This window comes from Lactuca sativa, chromosome 4, assembly GCF_002870075.4.
Source record: "Lactuca sativa cultivar Salinas chromosome 4, Lsat_Salinas_v11, whole genome shotgun sequence".
In the NCBI taxonomy this organism is placed as follows: Eukaryota; Viridiplantae; Streptophyta; class Magnoliopsida; order Asterales; family Asteraceae; genus Lactuca; species Lactuca sativa.
This window is the reverse complement of record NC_056626.2, coordinates 16,210,639-16,219,824: the sequence shown is the minus strand read 5'-3', so window position 1 is coordinate 16,219,824 and position 9,186 is coordinate 16,210,639. Positions and strand designations below refer to the sequence as shown.

At 31.2% G+C, this 9,186-nt stretch overlaps 1 pseudogene; it reads right to left on the bottom strand.

The window, feature by feature from the left end:
- Nucleotides 1-3,131: 3,131 nt before the first annotated feature.
- LOC111880443 (homeobox-leucine zipper protein ATHB-13-like) lies at nt 3,132-4,854 on the bottom strand (annotated as a pseudogene).
- Nucleotides 4,855-9,186: the final 4,332 nt, after the last annotated feature.

Below are 9,186 nucleotides of genomic sequence, written 5' to 3'. Positions count from 1 at the left end.
GAATATCAGTCTGCTTCAAAGTAAAATTTTTGTCCAATATCAGGTTAGTATTTTATACAATCAAAATCTCCATATCATTCATATAATCTGTGTGATTTCGATATATATTCTGTATCTCTAATCTCTAATTTTGTATCTCTAATTTCAAATGTTCTCTCTGCATCATCTATATTCTATCTGTGATAATCTAAATACCACTTAATTGCAATAGGTCGGGAGTTTTTCAAACTACATTTATAAACCTTGCTTGATGATCACAAGTTTCAGAGGACCTAAAATGAAAAATTATCTTGCAATTAATAAAAAGTATTTATTTGTTTATTAGTTTTTATCGATTATCGATGGAAATTTGAAAAACCTTGTATGCCTTTGTTGGGTTTTGTGATGTACTGTTTTGATTTATTTGCTTTTAGAATTGTGAGTGTCACCATCGTCATTAGGATTACGAACCCTGATGTCGTGAAAAGGATAGTTGTTCTCGAGAATAAAACTGTTAAACAGAAAATTAAGATATTAGTAATTTACTTTTTAGAGATTATTTAGGTTTTAAAAATGAATTTAAATAGATAAGTAGATAGATAATACCTTTTCATTTTGCTGAATATGGATCGCTTCAAAATAAATTCCTATCAAATATCAAGTTAGTATTTTATACAATCAAAATCTCCATTGTTGTTCTTATATTATTAGTACTCCAGGGACATAATGGTGATTTTCTATATGTTTTTTGATCATAACACCAACTAACCGTGACAAAGTGGTAGATTGCAACCAGAACAACTATTAATGAAATGATGACTAAGAGGAAGATCAACTGAAAATTCAACTCATCTTCTTAGAGTAATCAACTGAACAATTACAAGAAATATTAAGATAAAAAAGGAAAAAAAGCAGACCTCAAGCAGGGGTATTCCACTAACAAGAAGAAGCAACAATTTTAAAAAAACTTGCTGGAGAATTTTTAAAAGGGTATTTTTGTAATTTGGCTTAGAATTAGAGTATACTACTTCAATACTTAAGAGGGCGTTAAGTCCATCTTCTAAAAGTTCCAATAAAGAAGCATCCAAGTTGCATGTAGATCCATAAACAAGAAGCCTTACGTCATCAGATATTTTAATTGCAGGGCGGACGTAGAACATTTTCGTAGGGGTGACATTAATTTTTTTTTTCAAATACATCTATATTAGTAGTGTCACTCGTGTTTTAAGCCGGTGCACCCAATAAAAAAAAAACATTAATTTTTTTTTACACTATGTCGGCGTCGGAGCAGTGGTCCAGGACCCCTGGGGCACCACTAAGGTCCGCCACTGGTCCTCATGGTATTTCTCTTCGTAGTCTTCACCCCCATGTGCTTCAGGTGGGGGGACATTGATCTTTGGTGGATCACCAAGAAGACATGGGCCCAATTTGATGTTGACTTTTTCAAATTGACCAATGAAGTTTCTTACACAATGTAGTCTGAAAGATGAATGTGCAAGGTTGAATGCATCCCATTTATGGATAGATGAACTGACATTTGAAAAGGAGAAAAAAAAAACATAGAATTAAGCGATATGATAGAAAGATTTCATATTTTTATACTTTTTTATAAATTATAACTTATAACTTACCTTTGTATCACTGAAAATAATGCATGACGAAAATGGCAAGCTGCATAACATGAAAATGAGTGCTTCCAATATATCAGATAAGGAATCCCCTGTTCAGATGAATGAAAAATTTGCATGATTTATTTAATTCTCAACATATATATATATATATATATATATATATATATATATATATATATATATATATATATATATATATATATATATATATATATATATAAACAAATGACTTAACCATTAACCTCGCCAAAGTAGTTAGGATGACGATAATACCCCCATAGTCTAGCATGACACCATTTTCCCCTGTTTGCTGGAGAATTTTTAAACACCAACTTTTGTTGATTGTTGATCATCTGTGGGGGTATTCTCGTGTGAGGCATCCAATTATTTCACGTGCTTCAATTCCTAGAATTGAGTCACTTTCATACATAATTGTCATATGTAAAGTTACTGTCCAAACCCATACAGCCTGTTATAATCATAATAACATAACAATAATTATTATTTACTGTCATTTAGTAGAACTACAGAGCAAGAGGATTTTACCTTTATGCCATTTAACAGAATTCACATCTAAGTTACAAACACCAGGATGATCAGGAATTAAAGAGATCTGCAAATCTCATTTCACATCTTAATCTAATTAGAGAATAACATTAAGATATATACAAAATAATTAATAGTCAATGTGAATTATAACCCATAAATGACCCCTTTTTTTAAATTTCATCTCGTATCGTGTTCGTGTCGTGTTAATCGTGTCGTGTATCAAATTGCCAGGTCTACCTATAAATGACCCCTTTTTTTAAATTTTACTTATACAAGTATTTCAAAATCAAAAGTATTTACTCACAGAACACACATAAATATTTTATTTACATTTAATTTATAAGATTTTATAGCCTTTTAATGGCAATCTATATTTTTAAAATTTTCATATGTATTCATTCTTAAATTTTTACAATAAATTTGAACATATCATCTTTTTTATAAACTTATAAATTTTCTTATATTTCAAATTGTAAGCATTAACATGGACGTTTTTAAGACTAATAAGAAGATCAAATTAAATAATTTTTATTTGAATAATACAAAACATATACCTTTATAATTTTTTTACCTGTGGTTTCCACGGATAGTAACCTAGTGTGTGTGTGTATATATATATATATATATATATATATATATATATATATATATATATATATATAAAAGAAGTTGATGTAGCAAATGGATTGGAGGAAAAGAAAATGACAAATATAGAAAATATGATCCGTTCTAATAATCAAAATAATATGAGAAGATTCACAATTCATTGAACTCATTAATTATTAGTAGATTTACATGTCATCGTTCTATTCTATATACAAATTATCAAAAATTTCTTATAATACAAACTCTTAATTAAACATATTTATAAAATCTAATATATGACATGTTCAATATATAATTAAAAGTTTTTTTTTTCTATTAAAAGGTTTAATTTAACTCATTGTCAATTATCAAACATGATAATATGTCTATTAAACATTATAAATACTCAAACACCTAACATGATCATTGAAAATCTCATTAAAAACGTGCAAATACCACCCAACTTTCTAATTATCTGGATACGGATTCTAAAAAGCCAATAGTGAATTTAATAAATCGTAAACAAAAATTGGTTGGGTTTATTCCGAAAAGGTATCAATTTAGTTGGCATGACTAATAAAGAGGCCAATTAAAGACAAATTGAGGTAGAATAATTCATAGAGAGAGTTATATCTGCTCAACAAACACAACTGCTGTACAAGGTTTTGAAAAATAAAGAAAATAGTACAAGTGACTAACAAATTGAGCCGAGATTTAGAGTGGTTACCTCAGCATGAAGCTTGTGATTTTGAGACAAAAGTGAATCATTTTGAGCCTTGATGGCTTCAAACTGATTCTTGAGAACATCGTAGTCTTTTTCCAATTACTTTGTCTTCCATCTTGCCCTTCTGTTCTGAAACCAAATTGCGATTTGTCTTGGTTGAAGCCCAAGTTCCCTTGCATGCTGCATTTTCCTCTCTGGATTAAGATTCTTTCCCAACTCAAAGTTTCTTTCAAGTGTCTTCACTTGTTCCATTTTTAATCTTCTCTTTTTCTCAACTCCAAGTAATCCATCGTCTGATAGTTCTTCTTCTCCGTTGTTGGTTTCTTCATCACATAGTTCTGTGGCATGCGACATTGATCTTTTCCCAAAGAATGAGGTTATGGATGCAATCGGTATGAGTCACACTTGCAGCAATGAAGATCGAAAATGTAAAGTTCAACATGATCATATATAGAAAAACAATTTGACGGGATCAGAAACATTTGTGACCTACTGCATCATTGAGTTGTACTGTACAGCTCGTCAATGCAATGGGCTCAATCACTTGCACTAATCAAGATGGAAAATATAAAAAGTTGAACTTTGTGGAAAACCCATTGGATGGTACCATGATGGCAAACATTTGTGCCCTACTTCATGCTTGAGTTGTACCTTACAACTCCATTGTGCATAGGGTTCTGTAGACACTCCTGCACTGATCAAGATGGTGAAAGTCGAAAAGTTTCGAAGTTTAAGGAAACCCCATTTCGGTGTAGCCCTAGTGTTTTTGAAGTAGAAAACTTGAGATCGAATGCAAAGATTTAAACATTTCTATAAATCAAGTTTTGATGGAGGATTGTACAATACAACAACTCATCAATGCATCAAGATCAAGGTTCTTTCTGCATTTTTTTTATGGTAGCTAGCGTAACACTGCAGCTCTTCCATAAGAAAAGTTTAGATTGTGACCATGTATGAAATTTTTGAGTGATGTTAGTGATCAGATGTACAGAATTAAACTTTTTCAATCTAAAGAAATCACACCCTAGTGCGCCAATGAGTTATACAGTACAAATCATACTCTATTTACCATGATCATCTTCAGATATAAAGATTTAAACTTCTTCAAACACCCATAATTGGTGCCGTCAGAACATTCATACCGTTGTGCATCATTAATAAACTATACAGTCCAACTCATTAATAAAGAAGTTCAAGAATTTTGAGGTAGAATAATTCATAGAGAGAGTTATATTAGTATATTACCATGGAAGCCCTGACTAGTGGTGCATGGTTGGAGAAACGGAGACAGAGGGCGAGGAGCATTATGGTCATCTTCATGAGATGTTTGTAGCATGAAATTCGTAGTGAAGAAAGCCATTTTAGTGAAAGTCATCGCCCTGCAAAGCATGCTCGACCTGAACTTTGCTACTTCCCACGACATTTTAAGTTTTTAACAGCTAAGGCTTTCACACACACACACACACACACACAGAGAGAGAGAGAGAGAGAGAGAGAGAGAGAGAGAGACTTTCGAAATTAAAATCATTTATTAATAGATCTGACAATTCTCGATACGACATGAAATAAACGGGTTTGAATTGAGATGTAAAACCTGCCAACCCGTCAACCCGTTTATTAAACAGGTCATATATGAGTTTCTTAAAAAATATACGAGTTGACCCGCCAACCTGTTTATAATTTTAATAAAAAATTATTTATTTATTAAGTGTATTAAGACTTAAATATTATACAGTTTATACATTAGGATAGGATGTCATTGACCATTTGACATGTGCAACACGTTTGACGTTTGTATTAATGTTTTAGTTTGAACATTATTTCTATAAAATTTTTAGACATTTTTAATCTTTCGTGGTGACAGGCGCCGCCGCTAATACCTGACTTTCTTTTAGTAAGCGTCTAAAATTCGGATATGTTTGCATCAAGATTTTATTCACGTGTAATTATCATTTTTATTTATGGAATTTGACCTACAAACCCAAAAACTCAAATCTAACCCATGAACCCGCCAACCTATGAACCCGTATAAATAAGTGGGTTGACGGGTCATATATGGATTTATATTCCAAACCCGTCAACCCATGACCTGTATAGTTAAATGGATCGTGTTCGGGTTGGTGTATTTTGACTCGCCAATCCAAACATAACACGATTGTCAAGTCTATTTATTAATATATATACAAGTTGGGGTTAGTCAACTTGGCTAACAAGATGTCTAACTAAGAGTTTCTAATAAGGAGGTACTGGGTTCACTCTCAGGTAAATACTAACCCCGTCATTCAAAAAAATATTAATATATTAGGTTATAATGTATGGAAATCAAGGCTATACAAGTAATTAAAATTTTATACTAAAAAATCATGATTGTTAATCATTTATTTTTAATAAGTATTAATTAAAAGATTTATGTATTTATTTATATAAAATTATAATCGTTAAATCTAATAAATATGCAAAATTATTTTTTAAGATATATAAGACCGTTTTTATTTGTGAATTAATAAAAAAATAATGGTATTCTATAATGAAATGTTTAATTGATTATAAAAATAAAACAACTACAATAATTGAAGTAAATTAAAAATGATACATGAAAAAAATTAGATTTTGTGTTTTCTTTTTAAGAGAATATATATGATTTTATTTGAAGAGTTCAAATGGTGATGATGATTAAAGACATCAGCTACATATAATTATAAATTCAGTTACTATAAAAAAAATCTTTACTAATAAAGAAATTTAAACGTATTTGAAATATTTAATAAAAATTATGGTAAGGCTAAAAAAATAGACGAAATAATTGCCGTTATTACTCGTATAAAAAATTCCGTATTAGATGAACTTTTACCCATTGATGCGGTAGATATATTTTTCGTTTTTTTATCATCCAAATAAAATTTTCTTAATTAAAATTTAATAATGAATCTGTATGTTATAAAATAATCCATATATAATTTTAAACATTATTTTAACTGTCCATAACGAAATTTAAAACATGGTGAATAACAAAAAGGAGGTGTTTGTCTTATCTTTTGAGAGACCAAAAGTCATTTTAGAAAAAGTTGCAAAAAGTCAGGTTTTCTTGACTTTTTCAAAAAGTTGATTTTCTTTATATTCAAAATCCAAAAAAAGCTTTTAAAATTGTTTTTACCAAACATCTTTTACCTTTTATCTTGTCCTAAAAGGACTTCTGGTCTCTCAAAAGATAATCCAAACACCTCCTAAATACATATAATAATTAAAGCCATTATTATTTTTATATGTCAAAATAAACATTAAATAATTTTTTCCATGCCTGTATTTTAAAAACAATAGCTATATATACATTATGTATATAATGTTAAAAATCTCATGAATCTATACAATAAATATATTTTTGTTTATTTTGATAGATTGTTTTTATTAGTATAAAATTTTAAAATCATTATTTATTTTAAATAAATAAAAATATTCTTCTTACTACTTACTAAAAACTTTAAAGTAATGACAAATAAAAAATACATTTTAAATTGTGACATCCCCAATTTTACGGCCAGAAAAGACCGTTTTGTTTTAAAATCAGAGTTATCTTTTAAAGAAAATAGTTGCGGAATTTGTCCCAAAAACAAAATGTGATAACCATTTATCAAAACATTTCTCAAAGAGAATGTATTTTTATTAAATAATAAAACTTCAGGATGTCATGTTTCGATACAGACCAAAAGCATAAATAGTACAATACAGACCTTGCAATAGTTATTTGTAACTACAGATCTATAATCCAAAATCTCTCGTCAAGTCTACCAAATTATACTCTTGTGTAATTATCTGTAATGCAAAGAAAATTGAGTGAGTTAGGCTTGGGAGACTGGTGAGCATATAGGGTTTTCAACCCACAATAATACATTTATTATATTCAATCATCAAACAATCAACCCAAATACCCATCCCTATATCTCCTTTATTTTCTCAAGGGTTTACCCTAAGGACCAACTATCCTTCATTCATTTGTTCCTAAGGGTTTACCTAATGAATTGGCACGAAATCCATTGTTGTCTAAGTTTATCTATCAGATACTAAATCTATAGCTATCAGGCGCTAACTCCATAGTCACCAAGGTTTACTCAACAGTAGGTGCTAACTCCATAGTCACCAAGGTTTATACAATAGGCGCTAACTCCATAGTCACCAAGGTTTATACAATAGGCACTAACTCCATAGTCACCAAGGTTTACCCATACCATCTTTCATCACACACCAACTATTTCATCTATCCATGTTCTACCCAACATATTTATAGATATAAAATATATATACAGTTTTAACTCATTTAAAAACTATATAAACATACATTGCACACTCATGTCAAATAAACAACAATATATAAACACATTGCACGTATTTCATAGCAAATACTTCATATTTATGTGTTAGAAGAAAGTAACTACACACTCACTTGATCAGAAGATGATCGGACAGCACTACGGCTTGTAGAAGTAGTATTCTTCGGTAGATCTGGAAGATCTTCACAAACATTGGCTTCTCGCGGGCAGAGCTTTGGCTCGGGAATTGCACTTCTCGGGATCTTCGGGGCTTCGGGACTTGCTTCGGGTCTCGGGAATGATACCGGGGCTTCGGGGGTTAAAATAGGGTTTAGAGAGAGTATCCGGTGTGGGAGAGTAAGAGATGAGCAACCAAACTCGGCTGAACCTCGATTTTTATTTATAGGGTGAATTTTATGAGTTCACCTCGTGAGTTTCTAATATTCACCTCGTGAACTAGCTCACCTCGTAAGTTTCTAATATTCACCTCGTGAGCTCGATACGTCATTGCGTTCGTCAAGGCCACTTGCCCTGGAAGACGTCTATCATATGTTCACCTCGTGAGTTTCTAATATTCACCTTATGAACTGGCTCACCTCGTGAGTTTCTAATATTCACTTCGTGAGCTCTGACACAGCCTTGGGGTTCACGCCCCGAACTTCAAAAATTCATAACTTTCGCATACGAGCTCCGTTTTTTACGTTCTTTATATCCACGCGTAGGTGAGATTATGCTCTACAACTCTCGTTTAGACTCCGTTGGCTATTTTGACTTTATTTTTAATATATTATAAATATATTATTTTTAGTAGGCCGGGACAGGAAAACTCCATTCGAAATTCATAACTCCTTCATCTGAACTTCGTTTTCGTCTGTCTTTTTATCGCTGGACTACTATCAATGAGATCTTCAATTCTCATTTAGAAAGTTTTGGCTAAATAACACTCGATCTCTCTCTTTCTCGAGTATTCGGGCTGCATACCGCTAAGCTGAAACTTAGAAAAATCATAACTTCCTCATACGAAGTCAGATATGGGCATTCTTTTTATGCACGCTCATGGTTTAACGAACTCTACGACTTTCGTTTAGATCGCTAAGGCTAAATATCGCTCTAAAGTAAATTCACTTTTTACGTCATTCAGCGTCGTGTCGGTTCTGTTGCGAAACTTCGACGGGTCATAACTTCATCGTTATAACTCGGATTTCAGTGCTCTTTATATGTACGAAATCCTTGTAACATATACTACAACTTAGTTAATATTATTCCTTCAAAATTATCTTCCATCAAAAAGACATTTTTGACGCTTATTGTCATTAAATTGACTAGCCCTAATCTACGGGCGTTACATAAATTATGCGTATATATCTAATTTTTATTATTATTTTGCTTGGTGTCTCGTAAAAAACTTTTCCAA